At 42.3% G+C, this 23,109-nt stretch overlaps 30 non-coding genes across 30 annotated transcripts; 11 read left to right on the forward strand and 19 right to left on the reverse strand.

Annotated features, from left to right (window-relative positions):
• Positions 1–13: 13 nt before the first annotated feature.
• Positions 14–95, forward strand: TRNAS-GCU (transfer RNA serine (anticodon GCU)). Its single transcript has one exon. It is a non-coding gene; the product is annotated as a tRNA-Ser (tRNA).
• Positions 96–452: 357 nt separating this feature from the next.
• Positions 453–526, reverse strand: TRNAT-AGU (transfer RNA threonine (anticodon AGU)). The gene has a single exon. It is a non-coding gene; the product is annotated as a tRNA-Thr (tRNA).
• A 608-nt stretch (positions 527–1,134) lies between these two features.
• TRNAS-GCU (transfer RNA serine (anticodon GCU)) lies at positions 1,135–1,216 on the forward strand. The gene has a single exon. It is a non-coding gene; the product is annotated as a tRNA-Ser (tRNA).
• Positions 1,217–1,572: 356 nt separating this feature from the next.
• On the reverse strand, positions 1,573–1,646 carry TRNAT-AGU (transfer RNA threonine (anticodon AGU)). The gene has a single exon. It is a non-coding gene; the product is annotated as a tRNA-Thr (tRNA).
• Positions 1,647–2,254: 608 nt separating this feature from the next.
• On the forward strand, positions 2,255–2,336 carry TRNAS-GCU (transfer RNA serine (anticodon GCU)). The gene has a single exon. It is a non-coding gene; the product is annotated as a tRNA-Ser (tRNA).
• Positions 2,337–2,692: 356 nt separating this feature from the next.
• On the reverse strand, positions 2,693–2,766 carry TRNAT-AGU (transfer RNA threonine (anticodon AGU)). Its single transcript has one exon. It is a non-coding gene; the product is annotated as a tRNA-Thr (tRNA).
• A 608-nt stretch (positions 2,767–3,374) lies between these two features.
• TRNAS-GCU (transfer RNA serine (anticodon GCU)) lies at positions 3,375–3,456 on the forward strand. Its single transcript has one exon. It is a non-coding gene; the product is annotated as a tRNA-Ser (tRNA).
• Positions 3,457–3,813: 357 nt separating this feature from the next.
• On the reverse strand, positions 3,814–3,887 carry TRNAT-AGU (transfer RNA threonine (anticodon AGU)). The gene has a single exon. It is a non-coding gene; the product is annotated as a tRNA-Thr (tRNA).
• A 608-nt stretch (positions 3,888–4,495) lies between these two features.
• On the forward strand, positions 4,496–4,577 carry TRNAS-GCU (transfer RNA serine (anticodon GCU)). The gene has a single exon. It is a non-coding gene; the product is annotated as a tRNA-Ser (tRNA).
• A 356-nt stretch (positions 4,578–4,933) lies between these two features.
• On the reverse strand, positions 4,934–5,007 carry TRNAT-AGU (transfer RNA threonine (anticodon AGU)). Its single transcript has one exon. It is a non-coding gene; the product is annotated as a tRNA-Thr (tRNA).
• A 608-nt stretch (positions 5,008–5,615) lies between these two features.
• Positions 5,616–5,697, forward strand: TRNAS-GCU (transfer RNA serine (anticodon GCU)). Its single transcript has one exon. It is a non-coding gene; the product is annotated as a tRNA-Ser (tRNA).
• Positions 5,698–6,053: 356 nt separating this feature from the next.
• Positions 6,054–6,127, reverse strand: TRNAT-AGU (transfer RNA threonine (anticodon AGU)). Its single transcript has one exon. It is a non-coding gene; the product is annotated as a tRNA-Thr (tRNA).
• A 608-nt stretch (positions 6,128–6,735) lies between these two features.
• TRNAS-GCU (transfer RNA serine (anticodon GCU)) lies at positions 6,736–6,817 on the forward strand. The gene has a single exon. It is a non-coding gene; the product is annotated as a tRNA-Ser (tRNA).
• Positions 6,818–7,173: 356 nt separating this feature from the next.
• On the reverse strand, positions 7,174–7,247 carry TRNAT-AGU (transfer RNA threonine (anticodon AGU)). The gene has a single exon. It is a non-coding gene; the product is annotated as a tRNA-Thr (tRNA).
• A 1,046-nt stretch (positions 7,248–8,293) lies between these two features.
• Positions 8,294–8,367, reverse strand: TRNAT-AGU (transfer RNA threonine (anticodon AGU)). Its single transcript has one exon. It is a non-coding gene; the product is annotated as a tRNA-Thr (tRNA).
• Positions 8,368–9,413: 1,046 nt separating this feature from the next.
• TRNAT-AGU (transfer RNA threonine (anticodon AGU)) lies at positions 9,414–9,487 on the reverse strand. Its single transcript has one exon. It is a non-coding gene; the product is annotated as a tRNA-Thr (tRNA).
• A 618-nt stretch (positions 9,488–10,105) lies between these two features.
• TRNAS-GCU (transfer RNA serine (anticodon GCU)) lies at positions 10,106–10,187 on the forward strand. Its single transcript has one exon. It is a non-coding gene; the product is annotated as a tRNA-Ser (tRNA).
• Positions 10,188–10,543: 356 nt separating this feature from the next.
• TRNAT-AGU (transfer RNA threonine (anticodon AGU)) lies at positions 10,544–10,617 on the reverse strand. Its single transcript has one exon. It is a non-coding gene; the product is annotated as a tRNA-Thr (tRNA).
• Positions 10,618–11,225: 608 nt separating this feature from the next.
• TRNAS-GCU (transfer RNA serine (anticodon GCU)) lies at positions 11,226–11,307 on the forward strand. Its single transcript has one exon. It is a non-coding gene; the product is annotated as a tRNA-Ser (tRNA).
• Positions 11,308–11,663: 356 nt separating this feature from the next.
• Positions 11,664–11,737, reverse strand: TRNAT-AGU (transfer RNA threonine (anticodon AGU)). Its single transcript has one exon. It is a non-coding gene; the product is annotated as a tRNA-Thr (tRNA).
• A 1,046-nt stretch (positions 11,738–12,783) lies between these two features.
• TRNAT-AGU (transfer RNA threonine (anticodon AGU)) lies at positions 12,784–12,857 on the reverse strand. The gene has a single exon. It is a non-coding gene; the product is annotated as a tRNA-Thr (tRNA).
• Positions 12,858–13,475: 618 nt separating this feature from the next.
• TRNAS-GCU (transfer RNA serine (anticodon GCU)) lies at positions 13,476–13,557 on the forward strand. Its single transcript has one exon. It is a non-coding gene; the product is annotated as a tRNA-Ser (tRNA).
• Positions 13,558–13,913: 356 nt separating this feature from the next.
• Positions 13,914–13,987, reverse strand: TRNAT-AGU (transfer RNA threonine (anticodon AGU)). The gene has a single exon. It is a non-coding gene; the product is annotated as a tRNA-Thr (tRNA).
• A 1,046-nt stretch (positions 13,988–15,033) lies between these two features.
• On the reverse strand, positions 15,034–15,107 carry TRNAT-AGU (transfer RNA threonine (anticodon AGU)). The gene has a single exon. It is a non-coding gene; the product is annotated as a tRNA-Thr (tRNA).
• Positions 15,108–18,394: 3,287 nt separating this feature from the next.
• TRNAT-AGU (transfer RNA threonine (anticodon AGU)) lies at positions 18,395–18,468 on the reverse strand. The gene has a single exon. It is a non-coding gene; the product is annotated as a tRNA-Thr (tRNA).
• A 1,046-nt stretch (positions 18,469–19,514) lies between these two features.
• On the reverse strand, positions 19,515–19,588 carry TRNAT-AGU (transfer RNA threonine (anticodon AGU)). Its single transcript has one exon. It is a non-coding gene; the product is annotated as a tRNA-Thr (tRNA).
• Positions 19,589–20,644: 1,056 nt separating this feature from the next.
• Positions 20,645–20,718, reverse strand: TRNAT-AGU (transfer RNA threonine (anticodon AGU)). The gene has a single exon. It is a non-coding gene; the product is annotated as a tRNA-Thr (tRNA).
• A 1,046-nt stretch (positions 20,719–21,764) lies between these two features.
• TRNAT-AGU (transfer RNA threonine (anticodon AGU)) lies at positions 21,765–21,838 on the reverse strand. The gene has a single exon. It is a non-coding gene; the product is annotated as a tRNA-Thr (tRNA).
• A 618-nt stretch (positions 21,839–22,456) lies between these two features.
• Positions 22,457–22,538, forward strand: TRNAS-GCU (transfer RNA serine (anticodon GCU)). Its single transcript has one exon. It is a non-coding gene; the product is annotated as a tRNA-Ser (tRNA).
• A 356-nt stretch (positions 22,539–22,894) lies between these two features.
• On the reverse strand, positions 22,895–22,968 carry TRNAT-AGU (transfer RNA threonine (anticodon AGU)). Its single transcript has one exon. It is a non-coding gene; the product is annotated as a tRNA-Thr (tRNA).
• Between the last annotated feature and the right edge of the window lie 141 nt (positions 22,969–23,109).

Consider the following 23,109-nt stretch of genomic DNA (forward strand, 5'->3'; position numbering starts at 1 on the left):
AAGTACTTTTGTTGACGGGGTGGCCGAGTGGTTAAGGCGATGGACTGCTAATCCATTGTGCTCTGCACGCATGGGTTCGAATCCCATTCTCGTCGTATGATTTTTTTTTTGGAAAATTCTCTATGCTCAGCGCAAGCAATGCCCCGAGGAAGAAAATTTACCATCACCGTTCAAGAAGGATGCTATTGAAGTCTCTAAACATATTTACAGGCATTATGTAGCGTATCAGTCAGGCAATAGTGAATCGGCACCTCTAATTTATCGTGCCTTATGCCAGCCTACATTTTGCAAAACGTTGCAACCATCTACTTGTTAAAACTAAACCAGAGCTGACTCTTTGCCACTCGGGTGGAGTATTCTAGGGATGTGGGACGAGCATCTTTAATGTCATTGGCTAGTGAACATCTCCCTTTTGGAAAAAAGTGCTGATTATTGAGCAGAATAAGAGAACAAGGCACTGCTGAGAGTTGAACTCAGGATCTCCTGTTTACTAGACAGGCGCTTTAACCAACTAAGCCACAGCGCCCATGAGCAAAACTGTGGAAAACCAGAAAGATGGCAAGGATGATCCAGGAGAAGAATTTTTAAATGTAGGATGATTTTGAGGAGTGGTTCTAAGTTTTGCTATTTGTCACAGAGATGGCAAATTAAGTGTGAACAGATCCTATGCAGCATGTAGTTTCAGGTGGCTACCACTATAGAACAGCAAGGAAGTCGAGTCCCATCACATACTTGGCAGCAGCATGCAGTTCTCTGTCATTTTGCATCGTGACAATTCTAAATGAAATCGGCTTGGGACGATCCTTTTTGGAAAAGACATGGATAATTTCTCCATAGGTATGTAATCCATGCATTTGCCTTGCATGAATTGTGGCCTGTTTTACTTTAAAAGTTAGATAGAAGGCAGAATTGACAGATTTAGGGAATGCTAGGGAAATGCCAACATAAATGAGAAGCAGAGAGGACTGAATGTTTAGTATTTATGCCATTAGCATGGGTCATCACGTTGGATGTAAAACAAGACCTGCTAAGCCAATGTCTGATGTACGGCGCTGTTGCATGTGGAAAGAAAATGAAGCCTAAGAATCATCACGACTGTTTTCCAAATGTGGGTTCGGTAAAAGTACTTTTGTTGACGGGGTGGCCGAGTGGTTAAGGCGATGGACTGCTAATCCATTGTGCTCTGCACGCATGGGTTCGAATCCCATTCTCGTCGTATGATTTCTTTTTGGAAAATTCTCTATGCTCAGCGCAAGCAATGCCCCGAGGAAGAAAATTTACCATCACCGTTCAAGAAGGATGCTATTGAAGTCTCTAAACATATTTACAGGCATTATGTAGCGTATCAGTCAGGCAATAGTGAATCGGCACCTCTAATTTATCGTGCCTTATGCCATCCTACATTTTGCAAAACGTTGCAACCATCTACTTGTTAAAACTAAACCAGAGCTGACTCTTTGCCACTCAGGTGGAGTATTCTAGGGATGTGGGACGAGCATCTTTAATGTCATTGGCTAGTGAACATCTCCCTTTTGGAAAAAAGTGCTGATTATTGAGCAGAATAAGAGAACAAGGCACTGCTGAGAGTTGAACTCAGGATCTCCTGTTTACTAGACAGGCGCTTTAACCAACTAAGCCACAGCGCCCAAGAGCAAAACTGTGGAAAACCAGAAAGATGGCAAGGATGATCCAGGAGAAGAACTTTTAAATGTAGGATGATTTTGAGGAGTGGTTCTAAGTTTTGCTATTTGTCACAGAGATGGCAAATTAAGTGTGAACAGATCCTATGCAGCATGTAGTTTCAGGTGGCTACCACTATAGAACAGCAAGGAAGTCGAGTCCCATCACATACTTGGCAGCAGCATGCAGTTCTCTGTCATTTTGCATCGTGACAATTCTAAATGAAATCGGCTTGGGACGATCCTTTTTGGAAAAGACATGGATAATTTGTCCATAGGTATGTAATCCATGCATTTGCCTTGCATGAATTGTGGCCTGTTTTACTTTAAAAGTTAGATAGAAGGCAGAATTGACAGATTTAGGGAATGCTAGGGAAATGCCAACATAAATGAGAAGCAGAGAGGACTGAATGTTTAGTATTTATGCCATTAGCATGGGTCATCACGTTGGATGTAAAACAAGACCTGCTGAGCCAATGTCTGATGTACGGCGCTGTTGCATGTGGAAAGAAAATGAAGCCTAAGAATCATCACGACTGTTTTCCAAATGTGGGTTCGGTAAAAGTACTTTTGTTGACGGGGTGGCCGAGTGGTTAAGGCGATGGACTGCTAATCCATTGTGCTCTGCACGCATGGGTTCGAATCCCATTCTCGTCGTATGATTTCTTTTTGGAAAATTCTCTATGCTCAGCGCAAGCAATGCCCCGAGGAAGAAAATTTACCATCACCGTTCAAGAAGGATGCTATTGAAGTCTCTAAACATATTTACAGGCATTATGTAGCGTATCAGTCAGGCAATAGTGAATCGGCACCTCTAATTTATCGTGCCTTATGCCATCCTACATTTTGCAAAACATTGCAACCATCTACTTGTTAAAACTAAACCAGAGCTGACTCTTTGCCACTCGGGTGGAGTATTCTAGGGATGTGGGACGAGCATCTTTAATGTCATTGGCTAGTGAACATCTCCCTTTTGGAAAAAAGTGCTGATTATTGAGCAGAATAAGAGAACAAGGCACTGCTGAGAGTTGAACTCAGGATCTCCTGTTTACTAGACAGGCGCTTTAACCAACTAAGCCACAGCGCCCATGAGCAAAACTGTGGAAAACCAGAAAGATGGCAAGGATGATCCAGGAGAAGAATTTTTAAATGTAGGATGATTTTGAGGAGTGGTTCTAAGTTTTGCTATTTGTCACAGAGATGGCAAATTAAGTGTGAACAGATCCTATGCAGCATGTAGTTTCAGGTGGCTACCACTATAGAACAGCAAGGAAGTCGAGTCCCATCACATACTTGGCAGCAGCATGCAGTTCTCTGTCATTTTGCATCGTGACAATTCTAAATGAAATCGGCTTGGGACGACCCTTTTTGGAAAAGACATGGATAATTTCTCCATAGGTATGTAATCCATGCATTTGCCTTGCATGAATTGTGGCCTGTTTTACTTTAAAAGTTAGATAGAAGGCAGAATTGACAGATTTAGGGAATGCTAGGGAAATGCCAACATAAATGAGAAGCAGAGAGGACTGAATGTTTAGTATTTATGCCATTAGCATGGGTCATCACGTTGGATGTAAAACAAGACCTGCTGAGCCAATGTCTGATGTACGGCGCTGTTGCATGTGGAAAGAAAATGAAGCCTAAGAATCATCACGACTGTTTTCCAAATGTGGGTTCGGTAAAAGTACTTTTGTTGACGGGGTGGCCGAGTGGTTAAGGCGATGGACTGCTAATCCATTGTGCTCTGCACGCATGGGTTCGAATCCCATTCTCGTCGTATGATTTTTTTTTTGGAAAATTCTCTATGCTCAGCGCAAGCAATGCCCCGAGGAAGAAAATTTACCATCACCGTTCAAGAAGGATGCTATTGAAGTCTCTAAACATATTTACAGGCATTATGTAGCGTATCAGTCAGGCAATAGTGAATCGGCACCTCTAATTTATCGTGCCTTATGCCATCCTACATTTTGCAAAACGTTGCAACCATCTACTTGTTAAAACTAAACCAGAGCTGACTCTTTGCCACTCGGGTGGAGTATTCTAGGGATGTGGGACGAGCATCTTTAATGTCATTGGCTAGTGAACATCTCCCTTTTTGAAAAAAGTGCTGATTATTGAGCAGAATAAGAGAACAAGGCACTGCTGAGAGTTGAACTCAGGATCTCCTGTTTACTAGACAGGCGCTTTAACCAACTAAGCCACAGCGCCCATGAGCAAAACTGTGGAAAACCAGAAAGATGGCAAGGATGATCCAGGAGAAGAATTTTTAAATGTAGGATGATTTTGAGGAGTGGTTCTAAGTTTTGCTATTTGTCACAGAGATGGCAAATTAAGTGTGAACAGATCCTATGCAGCATGTAGTTTCAGGTGGCTACCACTATAGAACAGCAAGGAAGTCGAGTCCCATCACATACTTGGCAGCAGCATGCAGTTCTCTGTCATTTTGCATCGTGACAATTCTAAATGAAATCGGCTTGGGACGATCCTTTTTGGAAAAGACATGGATAATTTGTCCATAGGTATGTAATCCATGCATTTGCCTTGCATGAATTGTGGCCTGTTTTACTTTAAAAGTTAGATAGAAGGCAGAATTGACAGATTTAGGGAATGCTAGGGAAATGCCAACATAAATGAGAAGCAGAGAGGACTGAATGTTTAGTATTTATGCCATTAGCATGGGTCATCACGTTGGATGTAAAACAAGACCTGCTGAGCCAATGTCTGATGTACGGCGCTGTTGCATGTGGAAAGAAAATGAAGCCTAAGAATCATCACGACTGTTTTCCAAATGTGGGTTCGGTAAAAGTACTTTTGTTGACGGGGTGGCCGAGTGGTTAAGGCGATGGACTGCTAATCCATTGTGCTCTGCACGCATGGGTTCGAATCCCATTCTCGTCGTATGATTTCTTTTTGGAAAATTCTCTATGCTCAGCGCAAGCAATGTCCCGAGGAAGAAAATTTACCATCACCGTTCAAGAATGATGCTATTGAAGTCTCTAAACATATTTACAGGCATTATGTAGCGTATCAGTCAGGCAATAGTGAATCGGCACCTCTAATTTATCGTGCCTTATGCCATCCTACATTTTGCAAAACATTGCAACCATCTACTTGTTAAAACTAAACCAGAGCTGACTCTTTGCCACTCGGGTGGAGTATTCTAGGGATGTGGGACGAGCATCTTTAATGTCATTGGCTAGTGAACATCTCCCTTTTGGAAAAAAGTGCTGATTATTGAGCAGAATAAGAGAACAAGGCACTGCTGAGAGTTGAACTCAGGATCTCCTGTTTACTAGACAGGCGCTTTAACCAACTAAGCCACAGCGCCCATGAGCAAAACTGTGGAAAACCAGAAAGATGGCAAGGATGATCCAGGAGAAGAATTTTTAAATGTAGGATGATTTTGAGGAGTGGTTCTAAGTTTTGCTATTTGTCACAGAGATGGCAAATTAAGTGTGAACAGATCCTATGCAGCATGTAGTTTCAGGTGGCTACCACTATAGAACAGCAAGGAAGTCGAGTCCCATCACATACTTGGCAGCAGCATGCAGTTCTCTGTCATTTTGCATCGTGACAATTCTAAATGAAATCGGCTTGGGACGATCCTTTTTGGAAAAGACATGGATAATTTGTCCATAGGTATGTAATCCATGCATTTGCCTTGCATGAATTGTGGCCTGTTTTACTTTAAAAGTTAGATAGAAGGCAGAATTGACAGATTTAGGGAATGCTAGGGAAATGCCAACATAAATGAGAAGCAGAGAGGACTGAATGTTTAGTATTTATGCCATTAGCATGGGTCATCACGTTGGATGTAAAACAAGACCTGCTGAGCCAATGTCTGATGTACGGCGCTGTTGCATGTGGAAAGAAAATGAAGCCTAAGAATCATCACGACTGTTTTCCAAATGTGGGTTCGGTAAAAGTACTTTTGTTGACGGGGTGGCCGAGTGGTTAAGGCGATGGACTGCTAATCCATTGTGCTCTGCACGCATGGGTTCGAATCCCATTCTCGTCGTATGATTTCTTTTTGGAAAATTCTCTATGCTCAGCGCAAGCAATGCCCCGAGGAAGAAAATTTACCATCACCGTTCAAGAAGGATGCTATTGAAGTCTCTAAACATATTTACAGGCATTATGTAGCGTATCAGTCAGGCAATAGTGAATCGGCACCTCTAATTTATCGTGCCTTATGCCATCCTACATTTTGCAAAACGTTGCAACCATCTACTTGTTAAAACTAAACCAGAGCTGACTCTTTGCCACTCGGGTGGAGTATTCTAGGGATGTGGGACGAGCATCTTTAATGTCATTGGCTAGTGAACATCTCCCTTTTGGAAAAAAGTGCTGATTATTGAGCAGAATAAGAGAACAAGGCACTGCTGAGAGTTGAACTCAGGATCTCCTGTTTACTAGACAGGCGCTTTAACCAACTAAGCCACAGCGCCCATGAGCAAAACTGTGGAAAACCAGAAAGATGGCAAGGATGATCCAGGAGAAGAATTTTTAAATGTAGGATGATTTTGAGGAGTGGTTCTAAGTTTTGCTATTTGTCACAGAGATGGCAAATTAAGTGTGAACAGATCCTATGCAGCATGTAGTTTCAGGTGGCTACCACTATAGAACAGCAAGGAAGTCGAGTCCCATCACATACTTGGCAGCAGCATGCAGTTCTCTGTCATTTTGCATCGTGACAATTCTAAATGAAATCGGCTTGGGACGATCCTTTTTGGAAAAGACATGGATAATTTCTCCATAGGTATGTAATCCATGCATTTGCCTTGCATGAATTGTGGCCTGTTTTACTTTAAAAGTTAGATAGAAGGCAGAATTGACAGATTTAGGGAATGCTAGGGAAATGCCAACATAAATGAGAAGCAGAGAGGACTGAATGTTTAGTATTTATGCCATTAGCATGGGTCATCACGTTGGATGTAAAACAAGACCTGCTGAGCCAATGTCTGATGTACGGCGCTGTTGCATGTGGAAAGAAAATGAAGCCTAAGAATCATCACGACTGCTTTCCAAATGTGGGTTCGGTAAAAGTACTTTTGTTGACGGGGTGGCCGAGTGGTTAAGGCGATGGACTGCTAATCCATTGTGCTCTGCACGCATGGGTTCGAATCCCATTCTCGTCGTATGATTTCTTTTTGGAAAATTCTCTATGCTCAGCGCAAGCAATGCCCCGAGGAAGAAAATTTACCATCACCGTTCAAGAAGGATGCTATTGAAGTCTCTAAACATATTTACAGGCATTATGTAGCGTATCAGTCAGGCAATAGTGAATCGGCACCTCTAATTTATCGTGCCTTATGCCATCCTACATTTTGCAAAACGTTGCAACCATCTACTTGTTAAAACTAAACCAGAGCTGACTCTTTGCCACTCGGGTGGAGTATTCTAGGGATGTGGGACGAGCATCTTTAATGTCATTGGCTAGTGAACATCTCCCTTTTGGAAAAAAGTGCTGATTATTGAGCAGAATAAGAGAACAAGGCACTGCTGAGAGTTGAACTCAGGATCTCCTGTTTACTAGACAGGCGCTTTAACCAACTAAGCCACAGCGCCCATGAGCAAAACTGTGGAAAACCAGAAAGATGGCAAGGATGATCCAGGAGAAGAATTTTTAAATGTAGGATGATTTTGAGGAGTGGTTCTAAGTTTTGCTATTTGTCACAGAGATGGCAAATTAAGTGTGAACAGATCCTATGCAGCATGTAGTTTCAGGTGGCTACCACTATAGAACAGCAAGGAAGTCGAGTCCCATCACATACTTGGCAGCAGCATGCAGTTCTCTGTCATTTTGCATCGTGACAATTCTAAATGAAATCGGCTTGGGACGATCCTTTTTGGAAAAGACATGGATAATTTCTCCATAGGTATGTAATCCATGCATTTGCCTTGCATGAATTGTGGCCTGTTTTACTTTAAAAGTTAGATAGAAGGCAGAATTGACAGATTTAGGGAATGCTAGGGAAATGCCAACATAAATGAGAAGCAGAGAGGACTGAATGTTTAGTATTTATGCCATTAGCATGGGTCATCACGTTGGATGTAAAACAAGACCTGCTGAGCCAATGTCTGATGTACGGCGCTGTTGCATGTGGAAAGAAAATGAAGCCTAAGAATCATCACGACTGTTTTCCAAATGTGGGTTCGGTAAAAGTACTTTTGTTGACGGGGTGGCCGAGTGGTTAAGGCCATGGACTGCTAATCCATTGTGCTCTGCACGCATGGGTTCGAATCCCATTCTCGTCGTATGATTTCTTTTTGGAAAATTCTCTATGCTCAGCGCAAGCAATGCCCCGAGGAAGAAAATTTACCATCACCGTTCAAGAAGGATGCTATTGAAGTCTCTAAACATATTTACAGGCATTATGTAGCGTATCAGTCAGGCAATAGTGAATCGGCACCTCTAATTTATCGTGCCTTATGCCATCCTACATTTTGCAAAACGTTGCAACCATCTACTTGTTAAAACTAAACCAGAGCTGACTCTTTGCCACTCGGGTGGAGTATTCTAGGGATGTGGGACGAGCATCTTTAATGTCATTGGCTAGTGAACATCTCCCTTTTGGAAAAAAGTGCTGATTATTGAGCAGAATAAGAGAACAAGGCACTGCTGAGAGTTGAACTCAGGATCTCCTGTTTACTAGACAGGCGCTTTAACCAACTAAGCCACAGCGCCCATGAGCAAAACTGTGGAAAACCAGAAAGATGGCAAGGATGATCCAGGAGAAGAATTTTTAAATGTAGGATGATTTTGAGGAGTGGTTCTAAGTTTTGCTATTTGTCACAGAGATGGCAAATTAAGTGTGAACAGATCCTATGCAGCATGTAGTTTCAGGTGGCTACCACTATAGAACAGCAAGGAAGTCGAGTCCCATCACATACTTGGCAGCAGCATGCAGTTCTCTGTCATTTTGCATCGTGACAATTCTAAATGAAATCGGCTTGGGACGATCCTTTTTGGAAAAGACATGGATAATTTCTCCATAGGTATGTAATCCATGCATTTGCCTTGCATGAATTGTGGCCTGTTTTACTTTAAAAGTTAGATAGAAGGCAGAATTGACAGATTTAGGGAATGCTAGGGAAATGCCAACATAAATGAGAAGCAGAGAGGACTGAATGTTTAGTATTTATGCCATTAGCATGGGTCATCACGTTGGATGTAAAACAAGACCTGCTGAGCCAATGTCTGATGTACGGCGCTGTTGCATGTGGAAAGAAAATGAAGCCTAAGAATCATCACGACTGTTTTCCAAATGTGGGTTCGGTAAAAGTACTTTTGTTGACGGCGTGGCCGAGTGGTTAAGGCGATGGACTGCTAATCCATTGTGCTCTGCACGCATGGGTTCCAATCCCATCCTCGTCGTATGATTTCTTTTTGGAAAATTCTCTATGCTCAGCGCAAGCAATGCCCCGAGGAAGAAAATTTACCATCACCGTTCAAGAAGGATGCTATTGAAGTCTCTAAACATATTTACAGGCATTATGTAGCGTATCAGTCAGGCAATAGTGAATCGGCACCTCTAATTTATCGTGCCTTATGCCATCCTACATTTTGCAAAACGTTGCAACCATCTACTTGTTAAAACTAAACCAGAGCTGACTCTTTGCCACTCGGGTGGAGTATTCTAGGGATGTGGGACGAGCATCTTTAATGTCATTGGCTAGTGAACATCTCCCTTTTGGAAAAAAGTGCTGATTATTGAGCAGAATAAGAGAACAAGGCACTGCTGAGAGTTGAACTCAGGATCTCCTGTTTACTAGACAGGCGCTTTAACCAACTAAGCCACAGCGCCCATGAGCAAAACTGTGGAAAACTGTGGAAAACCAGAAAGATGGCAATGATGATCCAGGAGAAGAATTTTTAAATGTAGGATGATTTTGAGGAGTGGTTCTAAGTTTTGCTATTTGTCACAGAGATGGCAAATTAAGTGTGAACAGATCCTATGCAGCATGTAGTTTCAGGTGGCTACCACTATAGAACAGCAAGGAAGTCGAGTCCCATCACATACTTGGCAGCAGCATGCAGTTCTCTGTCATTTTGCATCGTGACAATTCTAAATGAAATCGGCTTGGGACGATCCTTTTTGGAAAAGACATGGATAATTTGTCCATAGGTATGTAATCCATGCATTTGCCTTGCATGAATTGTGGCCTGTTTTACTTTAAAAGTTAGATAGAAGGCAGAATTGACAGATTTAGGGAATGCTAGGGAAATGCCAACATAAATGAGAAGCAGAGAGGACTGGATGTTTAGTATTTATGCCATTAGCATGGGTCATCACGTTGGATGTAAAACAAGACCTGCTGAGCCAATGTCTGATGTACGGCGCTGTTGCATGTGGAAAGAAAATGAAGCCTAAGAATCATCACGACTGTTTTCCAAATGTGGGTTCGGTAAAAGTACTTTTGTTGACGGGGTGGCCGAGTGGTTAAGGCGATGGACTGCTAATCCATTGTGCTCTGCACGCATGGGTTCGAATCCCATTCTCGTCGTATGATTTCTTTTTGGAAAATTCTCTATGCTCAGCGCAAGCAATGCCCCGAGGAAGAAAATTTACCATCACCGTTCAAGAAGGATGCTATTGAAGTCTCTAAACATATTTACAGGCATTATGTAGCGTATCAGTCAGGCAATAGTGAATCGGCACCTCTAATTTATCGTGCCTTATGCCATCCTACATTTTGCAAAACGTTGCAACCATCTACTTGTTAAAACTAAACCAGAGCTGACTCTTTGCCACTCGGGTGGAGTATTCTAGGGATGTGGGACGAGCATCTTTAATGTCATTGGCTAGTGAACATCTCCCTTTTGGAAAAAAGTGCTGATTATTGAGCAGAATAAGAGAACAAGGCACTGCTGAGAGTTGAACTCAGGATCTCCTGTTTACTAGACAGGCGCTTTAACCAACTAAGCCACAGCGCCCATGAGCAAAACTGTGGAAAACCAGAAAGATGGCAAGGATGATCCAGGAGAAGAATTTTTAAATGTAGGATGATTTTGAGGAGTGGTTCTAAGTTTTGCTATTTGTCACAGAGATGGCAAATTAAGTGTGAACAGATCCTATGCAGCATGTAGTTTCAGGTGGCTACCACTATAGAACAGCAAGGAAGTCGAGTCCCATCACATACTTGGCAGCAGCATGCAGTTCTCTGTCATTTTGCATCGTGACAATTCTAAATGAAATCGGCTTGGGACGATCCTTTTTGGAAAAGACATGGATAATTTCTCCATAGGTATGTAATCCATGCATTTGCCTTGCATGAATTGTGGCCTGTTTTACTTTAAAAGTTAGATAGAAGGCAGAATTGACAGATTTAGGGAATGCTAGGGAAATGCCAACATAAATGAGAAGCAGAGAGGACTGAATGTTTAGTATTTATGCCATTAGCATGGGTCATCACGTTGGATGTAAAACAAGACCTGCTGAGCCAATGTCTGATGTACGGCGCTGTTGCATGTGGAAAGAAAATGAAGCCTAAGAATCATCACGACTGCTTTCCAAATGTGGGTTCGGTAAAAGTACTTTTGTTGACGGGGTGGCCGAGTGGTTAAGGCGATGGACTGCTAATCCATTGTGCTCTGCACGCATGGGTTCGAATCCCATTCTCGTCGTATGATTTCTTTTTGGAAAATTCTCTATGCTCAGCGCAAGCAATGCCCCGAGGAAGAAAATTTACCATCACCGTTCAAGAAGGATGCTATTGAAGTCTCTAAACATATTTACAGGCATTATGTAGCGTATCAGTCAGGCAATAGTGAATCGGCACCTCTAATTTATCGTGCCTTATGCCATCCTACATTTTGCAAAACGTTGCAACCATCTACTTGTTAAAACTAAACCAGAGCTGACTCTTTGCCACTCGGGTGGAGTATTCTAGGGATGTGGGACGAGCATCTTTAATGTCATTGGCTAGTGAACATCTCCCTTTTGGAAAAAAGTGCTGATTATTGAGCAGAATAAGAGAACAAGGCACTGCTGAGAGTTGAACTCAGGATCTCCTGTTTACTAGACAGGCGCTTTAACCAACTAAGCCACAGCGCCCATGAGCAAAACTGTGGAAAACCAGAAAGATGGCAAGGATGATCCAGGAGAAGAATTTTTAAATGTAGGATGATTTTGAGGAGTGGTTCTAAGTTTTGCTATTTGTCACAGAGATGGCAAATTAAGTGTGAACAGATCCTATGCAGCATGTAGTTTCAGGTGGCTACCACTATAGAACAGCAAGGAAGTCGAGTCCCATCACATACTTGGCAGCAGCATGCAGTTCTCTGTCATTTTGCATCGTGACAATTCTAAATGAAATCGGCTTGGGACGATCCTTTTTGGAAAAGACATGGATAATTTCTCCATAGGTATGTAATCCATGCATTTGCCTTGCATGAATTGTGGCCTGTTTTACTTTAAAAGTTAGATAGAAGGCAGAATTGACAGATTTAGGGAATGCTAGGGAAATGCCAACATAAATGAGAAGCAGAGAGGACTGAATGTTTAGTATTTATGCCATTAGCATGGGTCATCACGTTGGATGTAAAACAAGACCTGCTGAGCCAATGTCTGATGTACGGCGCTGTTGCATGTGGAAAGAAAATGAAGCCTAAGAATCATCACGACTGTTTTCCAAATGTGGGTTCGGTAAAAGTACTTTTGTTGACGGCGTGGCCGAGTGGTTAAGGCGATGGACTGCTAATCCATTGTGCTCTGCACGCATGGGTTCCAATCCCATCCTCGTCGTATGATTTCTTTTTGGAAAATTCTCTATGCTCAGCGCAAGCAATGCCCCGAGGAAGAAAATTTACCATCACCGTTCAAGAAGGATGCTATTGAAGTCTCTAAACATATTTACAGGCATTATGTAGCGTATCAGTCAGGCAATAGTGAATCGGCACCTCTAATTTATCGTGCCTTATGCCATCCTACATTTTGCAAAACGTTGCAACCATCTACTTGTTAAAACTAAACCAGAGCTGACTCTTTGCCACTCGGGTGGAGTATTCTAGGGATGTGGGACGAGCATCTTTAATGTCATTGGCTAGTGAACATCTCCCTTTTGGAAAAAAGTGCTGATTATTGAGCAGAATAAGAGAACAAGGCACTGCTGAGAGTTGAACTCAGGATCTCCTGTTTACTAGACAGGCGCTTTAACCAACTAAGCCACAGCGCCCATGAGCAAAACTGTGGAAAACTGTGGAAAACCAGAAAGATGGCAATGATGATCCAGGAGAAGAATTTTTAAATGTAGGATGATTTTGAGGAGTGGTTCTAAGTTTTGCTATTTGTCACAGAGATGGCAAATTAAGTGTGAACAGATCCTATGCAGCATGTAGTTTCAGGTGGCTACCACTATAGAACAGCAAGGAAGTCGAGTCCCATCACATACTTGGCAGCAGCATGCAGTTCTCTGTCATTTTGCATCGTGACAATTCTAAATGAAATCGGCTTGGGACGATCCTTTTTGGAAAAGACATGGATAATTTGTCCATAGGTATGTAATCCATGCATTTGCCTTGCATGAATTGTGGCCTGTTTTACTTTAAAAGTTAGATAGAAGGCAGAATTGACAGATTTAGGGAATGCTAGGGAAATGCCAACATAAATGAGAAGCAGAGAGGACTGGATGTTTAGTATTTATGCCATTAGCATGGGTCATCACGTTGGATGTAAAACAAGACCTGCTGAGCCAATGTCTGATGTACGGCGCTGTTGCATGTGGAAAGAAAATGAAGCCTAAGAATCATCACGACTGTTTTCCAAATGTGGGTTCGGTAAAAGTACTTTTGTTGACGGGGTGGCCGAGTGGTTAAGGCGATGGACTGCTAATCCATTGTGCTCTGCACGCATGGGTTCGAATCCCATTCTCGTCGTATGATTTCTTTTTGGAAAATTCTCTATGCTCAGCGCAAGCAATGCCCCGAGGAAGAAAATTTACCATCACCGTTCAAGAAGGATGCTATTGAAGTCTCTAAACATATTTACAGGCATTATGTAGCGTATCAGTCAGGCAATAGTGAATCGGCACCTCTAATTTATCGTGCCTTATGCCATCCTACATTTTGCAAAACATTGCAACCATCTACTTGTTAAAACTAAACCAGAGCTGACTCTTTGCCACTCGGGTGGAGTATTCTAGGGATGTGGGACGAGCATCTTTAATGTCATTGGCTAGTGAACATCTCCCTTTTGGAAAAAAGTGCTGATTATTGAGCAGAATAAGAGAACAAGGCACTGCTGAGAGTTGAACTCAGGATCTCCTGTTTACTAGACAGGCGCTTTAACCAACTAAGCCACAGCGCCCATGAGCAAAACTGTGGAAAACCAGAAAGATGGCAAGGATGATCCAGGAGAAGAATTTTTAAATGTAGGATGATTTTGAGGAGTGGTTCTAAGTTTTGCTATTTGTCACAGAGATGGCAAATTAAGTGTGAACAGATCCTATGCAGCATGTAGTTTCAGGTGGCTACCACTATAGAACAGCAAGGAAGTCGAGTCCCATCACATACTTGGCAGCAGCATGCAGTTCTCTGTCATTTTGCATCGTGACAATTCTAAATGAAATCGGCTTGGGACGATCCTTTTTGGAAAAGACATGGATAATTTCTCCATAGGTATGTAATCCATGCATTTGCCTTGCATGAATTGTGGCCTGTTTTACTTTAAAAGTTAGATAGAAGGCAGAATTGACAGATTTAGGGAATGCTAGGGAAATGCCAACATAAATGAGAAGCAGAGAGGACTGAATGTTTAGTATTTATGCCATTAGCATGGGTCATCACGTTGGATGTAAAACAAGACCTGCTGAACCAATGTCTGACGTACGGCGCTGTTGCATGTGGAAAGAAAATGAAGCCTAAGAATCATCACGACTGTTTTCCAAATGTGGGTTCGGTAAAGGTACTTTTGTTGACGGGGTGGCCGAGTGGTTAAGGCGATGGACTGCTAATCCCTTGTGCTCTGCACGCATGGGTTCGAATCCCATCCTCGTCGTATGATTTCTTTTTGGAAAATTCTCTATGCTCAGCGCAAGCAATGCCCCGAGGAAGAAAATTTACCATCACCGTTCAAGAAGGATGCTATTGAAGTCTCTAAACATATTTACAGGCATTATGTAGCGTATCAGTCAGGCAATAGTGAATCGGCACCTCTAATTTATCGTGCCTTATGCCATCCTACATTTTGCAAAACGTTGCAACCATCTACTTGTTAAAACTAAACCAGAGCTGACTCTTTGCCACTCGGGTGGAGTATTCTAGGGATGTGGGACGAGCATCTTTAATGTCATTGGCTAGTGAACATCTCCCTTTTGGAAAAAAGTGCTGATTATTGAGCAGAATAAGAGAACAAGGCACTGCTGAGAGTTGAACTCAGGATCTCCTGTTTACTAGACAGGCGCTTTAACCAACTAAGCCACAGCGCCCATGAGCAAAACTGTGGAAAACCAGAAAGATGGCAAGGATGATCCAGGAGAAGAATTTTTAAATGTAGGATGATTTTGAGGAGTGGTTCTAAGTTTTGCTATTTGTCACAGAGATGGCAAATTAAGTGTGAACAGATCCTATGCAGCATGTAGTTTCAGGTGGCTACCACTATAGAACAGCAAGGAAGTCGAGTCCCATCACATACTTGGCAGCAGCATGCAGTTCTCTGTCATTTTGCATCGTGACAATTCTAAATGAAATCGGCTTGGGACGATCCTTTTTGGAAAAGACATGGATAATTTCTCCATAGGTATGTAATCCATGCATTTGCCTTGCATGAATTGTGGCCTGTTTTACTTTAAAAGTTAGATAGAAGGCAGAATTGACAGATTTAGGGAATGCTAGGGAAATGCCAACATAAATGAGAAGCAGAGAGGACTGAATGTTTAGTATTTATGCCATTAGCATGGGTCATCACGTTGGATGTAAAACAAGACCTGCTGAGCCAATGTCTGATGTACGGCGCTGTTGCATGTGGAAAGAAAATGAAGCCTAAGAATCATCACGACTGTTTTCCAAATGTGGGTTCGGTAAAAGTACTTTTGTTGACGGGGTGGCCGAGGGGTTAAGGCGATGGACTGCTAATCCATTGTGCTCTGCACGCATGGGTTCGAATCCCATTCTCGTCGTATGATTTCTTTTTGGAAAATTCTCTATGCTCAGCGCAAGCAATGCCCCGAGGAAGAAAATTTACCATCACCGTTCAAGAAGGATGCTATTGAAGTCTCTAAACATATTTACAGGCATTATGTAGCGTATCAGTCAGGCAATAGTGAATCGGCACCTCTAATTTATCGTGCCTTATGCCATCCTACATTTTGCAAAACGTTGCAACCATCTACTTGTTAAAACTAAACCAGAGCTGACTCTTTGCCACTCGGGTGGAGTATTCTAGGGATGTGGGACGAGCATCTTTAATGTCATTGGCTAGTGAACATCTCCCTTTTGGAAAAAAGTGCTGATTATTGAGCAGAATAAGAGAACAAGGCACTGCTGAGAGTTGAACTCAGGATCTCCTGTTTACTAGACAGGCGCTTTAACCAACCAAGCCACAGCGCCCATGAGCAAAACTGTGGAAAACCAGAAAGATGGCAAGGATGATCCAGGAGAAGAATTTTTAAATGTAGGATGATTTTGAGGAGTGGTTCTAAGTTTTGCTATTTGTCACAGAGATGGCAAATTAAGTGTGAACAGATCCTATGCAGCATGTAGTTTCAGGTGGCTACCACTATAGAACAGCAAGGAAGTCGAGTCCCATCACATACTTGGCAGCAGCATGCAGTTCTCTGTCATTTTGCATCGTGACAATTCTAAATGAAATCGGCTTGGGACGATCCTTTTTGGAAAAGACATGGATAATTTCTCCATAGGTATGTAATCCATGCATTTGCCTTGCATGAATTGTGGCCTGTTTTACTTTAAAAGTTAGATAGAAGGCAGAATTGACAGATTTAGGAAATGCTAGGGAAATGCCAACATAAATGAGAAGCAGAGAGGACTGAATGTTTAGTATTTATGCCATTAGCATGGGTCATCACGTTGGATGTAAAACAAGACCTGCTGAACCAATGTCTGACGTACGGCGCTGTTGCATGTGGAAAGAAAATGAAGCCTAAGAATCATCACGACTGTTTTCCAAATGTGGGTTCGGTAAAGGTACTTTTGTTGACGGGGTGGCCGAGTGGTTAAGGCGATGGACTGCTAATCCCTTGTGCTCTGCACGCATGGGTTCGAATCCCATCCTCGTCGTATGATTTCTTTTTGGAAAATTCTCTATGCTCAGCGCAAGCAATGCCCCGAGGAAGAAAATTTACCATCACCGTTCAAGAAGGATGCTATTGAAGTCTCTAAACATATTTACAGGCATTATGTAGCGTATCAGTCAGGCAATAGTGAATCGGCACCTCTAATTTATCGTGCCTTATGCCATCCTACATTTTGCAAAACGTTGCAACCATCTACTTGTTAAAACTAAACCAGAGCTGACTCTTTGCCACTCGGGTGGAGTATTCTAGGGATGTGGGACGAGCATCTTTAATGTCATTGGCTAGTGAACATCTCCCTTTTTGGAAAAAAGTGCTGATTATTGAGCAGAATAAGAGAACAAGGCACTGCTGAGAGTTGAACTCAGGATCTCCTGTTAACTAGACAGGTGCTTTAACCAACTAAGCCACAGCGCCCATGAGCAAAACTGTGGAAAACCAGAAAGATGGCAAGGATGATCCAGGAGAAGAATTTTTAAATGTAGGATGATTTTGAGGAGTGGTTCTAAGTTTTGCTATTTGTCACAGAGATGGCAAATTAAGTGTGAACAGATCCTATGCAGCATGTAGTTTCAGGTGGCTACCACTATAGAACAGCAAGGAAGTCGAGTCCCATCACATACTTGGCAGCAGCATGCAGTTCTCTGTCATTTTGCATCGTGACAATTCTAAATGAAATCGGCTTGGGACGATCCTTTTTGGAAAAGACATGGATAATTTCTCCATAGGTATGTAATCCATGCATTTGCCTTGCATGAATTGTGGCCTGTTTTACTTTAAAAGTTAGACAGAAGGCAGAATTGACAGATTTAGGGAATGCTAGGGAAATGCCAACATAAATGAGAAGCAGAGAGGACTGAATGTTTAGTATTTATGCCATTAGCATGGGTCATCACGTTGGATGTAAAACAAGACCTGCTGAGCCAATGTCTGATGTACGGCGCTGTTGCATGTGGAAAGAAAATGAAGCCTAAGAATCATCACGACTGTTTTCCAAATGTGGGTTCGGTAAAAGTACTTTTGTTGACGGGGTGGCCGAGTGGTTAAGGCCATGGACTGCTAATCCATTGTGCTCTGCACGCATGGGTTCGAATCCCATTCTCGTCGTATGATTTCTTTTTGGAAAATTCTCTATGCTCAGCGCAAGCAATGCCCCGAGGAAGAAAATTTACCATCACCGTTCAAGAAGGATGCTATTGAAGTCTCTAAACATATTTACAGGCATTATGTAGCGTATCAGTCAGGCAATAGTGAATCGGCACCTCTAATTTATCGTGCCTTATGCCATCCTACATTTTGCAAAACGTTGCAACCATCTACTTGTTAAAACTAAACCAGAGCTGACTCTTTGCCACTCGGGTGGAGTATTCTAGGGATGTGGGACGAGCATCTTTAATGTCATTGGCTAGTGAACATCTCCCTTTTGGAAAAAAGTGCTGATTATTGAGCAGAATAAGAGAACAAGGCACTGCTGAGAGTTGAACTCAGGATCTCCTGTTTACTAGACAGGCGCTTTAACCAACTAAGCCACAGCGCCCATGAGCAAAACTGTGGAAAACCAGAAAGATGGCAAGGATGATCCAGGAGAAGAATTTTTAAATGTAGGATGATTTTGAGGAGTGGTTCTAAGTTTTGCTATTTGTCACAGAGATGGCAAATTAAGTGTGAACAGATCCTATGCAGCATGTAGTTTCAGGTGGCTACCACTATAGAACAGCAAGGAAGTCGAGTCCCATCACATACTTGGCAGCAGCATGCAGTTCTCTGTCATTTTGCATCGTGACAATTCTAAATGAAATCGGCTTGGGACGATCCTTTTTGGAAAAGACATGGATAATTTGTCCATAGGTATGTAATCCATGCATTTGCCTTGCATGAATTGTGGCCTGTTTTACTTTAAAAGTTAGATAGAAGGCAGAATTGACAGATTTAGGGAATGCTAGGGAAATGCCAACATAAATGAGAAGCAGAGAGGACTGAATGTTTAGTATTTATGCCATTAGCATGGGTCATCACGTTGGATGTAAAACAAGACCTGCTGAGCCAATGTCTGATGTACGGCGCTGTTGCATGTGGAAAGAAAATGAAGCCTAAGAATCATCACGACTGTTTTCCAAATGTGGGTTCGGTAAAAGTACTTTTGTTGACGGGGTGGCCGAGTGGTTAAGGCCATGGACTGCTAATCCATTGTGCTCTGCACGCATGGGTTCGAATCCCATTCTCGTCGTATGATTTCTTTTTGGAAAATTCTCTATGCTCAGCGCAAGCAATGCCCCGAGGAAGAAAATTTACCATCACCGTTCAAGAAGGATGCTATTGAAGTCTCTAAACATATTTACAGGCATTATGTAGCGTATCAGTCAGGCAATAGTGAATCGGCACCTCTAATTTATCGTGCCTTATGCCATCCTACATTTTGCAAAACGTTGCAACCATCTACTTGTTAAAACTAAACCAGAGCTGACTCTTTGCCACTCGGGTGGAGTATTCTAGGGATGTGGGACGAGCATCTTTAATGTCATTGGCTAGTGAACATCTCCCTTTTGGAAAAAAGTGCTGATTATTGAGCAGAATAAGAGAACAAGGCACTGCTGAGAGTTGAACTCAGGATCTCCTGTTTACTAGACAGGCGCTTTAACCAACTAAGCCACAGCGCCCATGAGCAAAACTGTGGAAAACTGTGGAAAACCAGAAAGATGGCAATGATGATCCAGGAGAAGAATTTTTAAATGTAGGATGATTTTGAGGAGTGGTTCTAAGTTTTGCTATTTGTCACAGAGATGGCAAATTAAGTGTGAACAGATCCTATGCAGCATGTAGTTTCAGGTGGCTACCACTATAGAACAGCAAGGAAGTCGAGTCCCATCACATACTTGGCAGCAGCATGCAGTTCTCTGTCATTTTGCATCGTGACAATTCTAAATGAAATCGGCTTGGGACGATCCTTTTTGGAAAAGACATGGATAATTTGTCCATAGGTATGTAATCCATGCATTTGCCTTGCATGAATTGTGGCCTCTTTTACTTTAAAAGTTAGATAGAAGGCAGAATTGACAGATTTAGGGAATGCTAGGGAAATGCCAACATAAATGAGAAGCAGAGAGGACTGAATGTTTAGTATTTATGCCATTAGCATGGGTCATCACGTTGGATGTAAAACAAGACCTGCTGAGCCAATGTCTGATGTACGGCGCTGTTGCATGTGGAAAGAAAATGAAGCCTAAGAATCATCACGACTGTTTTCCAAATGTGGGTTCGGTAAAAGTACTTTTGTTGACGGGGTGGCCGAGTGGTTAAGGCCATGGACTGCTAATCCATTGTGCTCTGCACGCATGGGTTCGAATCCCATTCTCGTCGTATGATTTCTTTTTGGAAAATTCTCTATGCTCAGCGCAAGCAATGCCCCGAGGAAGAAAATTTACCATCACCGTTCAAGAAGGATGCTATTGAAGTCTCTAAACATATTTACAGGCATTATGTAGCGTATCAGTCAGGCAATAGTGAATCGGCACCTCTAATTTATCGTGCCTTATGCCATCCTACATTTTGCAAAACGTTGCAACCATCTACTTGTTAAAACTAAACCAGAGCTGACTCTTTGCCACTCGGGTGGAGTATTCTAGGGATGTGGGACGAGCATCTTTAATGTCATTGGCTAGTGAACATCTCCCTTTTGGAAAAAAGTGCTGATTATTGAGCAGAATAAGAGAACAAGGCACTGCTGAGAGTTGAACTCAGGATCTCCTGTTTACTAGACAGGCGCTTTAACCAACTAAGCCACAGCGCCCATGAGCAAAACTGTGGAAAACCAGAAAGATGGCAAGGATGATCCAGGAGAAGAATTTTTAAATGTAGGATGATTTTGAGGAGTGGTTCTAAGTTTTGCTATTTGTCACAGAGATGGCAAATTAAGTGTGAACAGATCCTATGCAGCATGTAGTTTCAGGTGGCTACCACTATAGAACAGCAAGGAAGTCGAGTCCCATCACATACTTGGCAGCAGCATGCAGTTCTCTGTCATTTTGCATCGTGACAATTCTAAATGAAATCGGCTTGGGACGATCCTTTTTGGAAAAGACATGGATAATTTGTCCATAGGTATGTAATCCATGCATTTGCCTTGCATGAATTGTGGCCTGTTTTACTTTAAAAGTTAGATAGAAGGCAGAATTGACAGATTTAGGGAATGCTAGGGAAATGCCAACATAAATGAGAAGCAGAGAGGACTGAATGTTTAGTATTTATGCCATTAGCATGGGTCATCACGTTGGATGTAAAACAAGACCTGCTGAGCCAATGTCTGATGTACGGCGCTGTTGCATGTGGAAAGAAAATGAAGCCTAAGAATCATCACGACTGTTTTCCAAATGTGGGTTCGGTAAAAGTACTTTTGTTGACGGGGTGGCCGAGTGGTTAAGGCCATGGACTGCTAATCCATTGTGCTCTGCACGCATGGGTTCGAATCCCATTCTCGTCGTATGATTTCTTTTTGGAAAATTCTCTATGCTCAGCGCAAGCAATGCCCCGAGGAAGAAAATTTACCATCACCGTTCAAGAAGGATGCTATTGAAGTCTCTAAACATATTTACAGGCATTATGTAGCGTATCAGTCAGGCAATAGTGAATCGGCACCTCTAATTTATCGTGCCTTATGCCATCCTACATTTTGCAAAACGTTGCAACCATCTACTTGTTAAAACTAAACCAGAGCTGACTCTTTGCCACTCGGGTGGAGTATTCTAGGGATGTGGGACGAGCATCTTTAATGTCATTGGCTAGTGAACATCTCCCTTTTGGAAAAAAGTGCTGATTATTGAGCAGAATAAGAGAACAAGGCACTGCTGAGAGTTGAACTCAGGATCTCCTGTTTACTAGACAGGCGCTTTAACCAACTAAGCCACAGCGCCCATGAGCAAAACTGTGGAAAACTGTGGAAAACCAGAAAGATGGCAATGATGATCCAGGAGAAGAATTTTTAAATGTAGGATGATTTTGAGGAGTGGTTCTAAGTTTTGCTATTTGTCACAGAGATGGCAAATTAAGTGTGAACAGATCCTATGCAGCATGTAGTTTCAGGTGGCTACCACTATAGAACAGCAAGGAAGTCGAGTCCCATCACATACTTGGCAGCAGCATGCAGTTCTCTGTCATTTTGCATCGTGACAATTCTAAATGAAATCGGCTTGGGACGATCCTTTTTGGAAAAGACATGGATAATTTGTCCATAGGTATGTAATCCATGCATTTGCCTTGCATGAATTGTGGCCTCTTTTACTTTAAAAGTTAGATAGAAGGCAGAATTGACAGATTTAGGGAATGCTAGGGAAATGCCAACATAAATGAGAAGCAGAGAGGACTGAATGTTTAGTATTTATGCCATTAGCATGGGTCATCACGTTGGATGTAAAACAAGACCTGCTGAGCCAATGTCTGATGTACGGCGCTGTTGCATGTGGAAAGAAAATGAAGCCTAAGAATCATCACGACTGTTTTCCAAATGTGGGTTCGGTAAAAGTACTTTTGTTGACGGGGTGGCCGAGTGGTTAAGGCGATGGACTGCTAATCCATTGTGCTCTGCACGCATGGGTTCGAATCCCATTCTCGTCGTATGATTTCTTTTTGGAAAATTCTCTATGCTCAGCGCAAGCAATGCCCCGAGGAAGAAAATTTACCATCACCGTTCAAGAAGGATGCTATTGAAGTCTCTAAACATATTTACAGGCATTATGTAGCGTATCAGTCAGGCAATAGTGAATCGGCACCTCTAATTTATCGTGCCTTATGCCATCCTACATTTTGCAAAACATTGCAACCATCTACTTGTTAAAACTAAACCAGAGCTGACTCTTTGCCACTCGGGTGGAGTATTCTAGGGATGTGGGACGAGCATCTTTAATGTCATTGGCTAGTGAACATCTCCCTTTTGGAAAAAAGTGCTGAATATTGAGCAGAATAAGAGAACAAGGCACTGCTGAGAGTTGAACTCAGGATCTCCTGTTTACTAGACAGGCGCTTTAACCAACTAAGCCACAGCGCCCATGAGCAAAACTGTGGAAAACCAGAAAGATGGCAAGGATGATCCAGGAGAAGAATTTTTAAATGTAGGATGATTTTGAGGAGTGGTTCTAAGTTTTGCTATTTGTCACAGAGATGGCAAATTAAGTGTGAACAGATCCTA

This window comes from Eleutherodactylus coqui, chromosome 11 (genome assembly GCF_035609145.1).
Source record: "Eleutherodactylus coqui strain aEleCoq1 chromosome 11, aEleCoq1.hap1, whole genome shotgun sequence".
Lineage (NCBI taxonomy): Eukaryota > Metazoa > Chordata > Amphibia > Anura > Eleutherodactylidae > Eleutherodactylus > Eleutherodactylus coqui.